Consider the following 2094-nt stretch of genomic DNA (forward strand, 5'->3'; position numbering starts at 1 on the left):
TTTTATTGAGCGATCCGCAAATTGTAGCATCAGCTGTGTGTCTTTGACTTTTCCAATGCCCAGTTTTTTGTATATGGAAAGGGGCATAAGACTTACACTAGCCCCAAGATCACACAGAGCCTTCCCAAAAGTTCTATTTCCAACGGCACACGGGATTGAGAAGCTTCCAGGATCCTTGAGCTTCGGCGGAAGTTTTCTCTATAGTATAGCACTACATGCTTCGGTTAGCATCACTGTTTCACCGCCAATTTTTCTTTTCTTCGATAGAATCTCCTTCATGAACTTTGCGTATGTTGGCATCTGTTCTAGTGCCTCTGCAAAAGGAATGTTAATATGTAATTTTTTAAAAACATCAAGGAACATACCGAATTGTTTTTCTGTTTCTTCCTTTTTTAACCTTTGAGGAAACGAAAGTCGAATTTCTGGTTTTAGCAGTGGTTCCCTTTTTTGTACCACATGTTCTTCCTCCTTTTCAAGAGTGGTGTGCTCTTCCACTAAGGTCGGTGTGACTGTTTCTTCTGAGTGGGTCGAGCTTGAAGTGCTTACACTTCGTTTTACTTTAACTGGTACTTGTTCACTTACCTTGCCACTCCTTGTTGTCACGACATTGACATAATTTCGTGGATTCGTAACTGTGTCACTAGGCAAATTTCCAGTCGTTCTTTGTGCCATTTGTTGAGCAAGTTGACCCATTTGAGTCTCAAGATTTTTTATTGATGCAGAGTGAGTTTTCTGGACGGCTCTTGACTCTTCAATGAAAGAATTTGTGGTTGTCACTAATTTCTCCATAGCACTCTCCCAAGCAGCCTTTCTAGGTGGAAATTGGTTCGTTTGAGCTTCTTGTTGACCCTGAGAACCACCTTGCTGATCTCTCCAGGAAAAATTTGGATGATTTCTCCAACCAGGATTGTACGTATTAGAGTAGGGGTTATTATGCATGTTGTTATTACTCACAAAATTCACCCGTTCTAGTTCTTCTACCTCATTATCATCTAGTGCTTCACATACTCCAGTTTTATGCGCTCCTCCACAAAGGTTACAACTAGTCTGCTTTAGTAATTTGACGGGGGCCACTTGTGGTTGTATATTTAGAGCTGCCATTCCCTTCTTTATCTCAGTGGCGATAACCTCTTCCATCTTCGATAGTAGCCTGTCTGGAGCTAACCCATCCATAACATTCAATTCCATTACACCACTTGTTGAACCACCACTTCTGTCATACAACATCATCTGTTCATTTGATGCCATGATCTCAATAATCTTTCGTGCTTCTGTTGCGGTTTTGTAATTCAAAGAACCACCGGCTGTGGCATCCAACATAATTCTAGTGCTCGCCCAAAAGCCATTACAGAATATTTGCATTTGGGCAGTGTCGTCATAAGCATGATTAGGACATCCGGCTAGTAAGTTTCTGAATCTCCTGTAAGTGTCACGAAGAGATTCCCCCTCTTTCTGTTTGTAACCGGTGATTTCTTGCCTCTTTCTAACGAACATGGCTGGGGGGAAATATTGTTCCAAGAACTTATCCTCAAGATTATCCCATGTGATGATGCTGTCGGCGGGGAATGAAAGAAACCACTCCTTAGCATCATCTATCAAAGAGAATGGAAATAGCTTCAATTTCTTGCTTTCCTCAGATAAACCATCCACCTTCACTGTTTCACATAACTCAAAGAAATTTGTGAGGTGTCTATTAGCGTCTTCGTTATGTCTACCGGCAAAATGAATTTCCCTCAACTCTCGGAATAGAGCATGACTTATTTCAAACTTATTGACTGTAACCGGTTGGTGATGAATGGGTAATCGAGCACGATTTCTAATTCGATTCCCATATTCTCCGAGAGTACGTTCTGGTGGTGGTGGGTCGGCCATTTCAGTAAATATGACACAATCACCCAAAACCGCTTCTTCCACAACTAAATGTCTTTCCCTTTGTCTCCTTTCTCGAGCCGCCTTTCGATGTGCCTTTGCTGTTTTTTCAATTTCTGGATCAAAGATAAGTTCAGCTGAGGACTGGCCTCGCATACAAGGTTAGACAGATTGTGAGTAATGAAGAGTTTAAAATAAAGAAAAATAAATAATTAAGTAAAAACA

The sequence above is a fragment of the Cicer arietinum genome, chromosome 6 (assembly GCF_000331145.2).
Source record: "Cicer arietinum cultivar CDC Frontier isolate Library 1 chromosome 6, Cicar.CDCFrontier_v2.0, whole genome shotgun sequence".
Lineage (NCBI taxonomy): Eukaryota > Viridiplantae > Streptophyta > Magnoliopsida > Fabales > Fabaceae > Cicer > Cicer arietinum.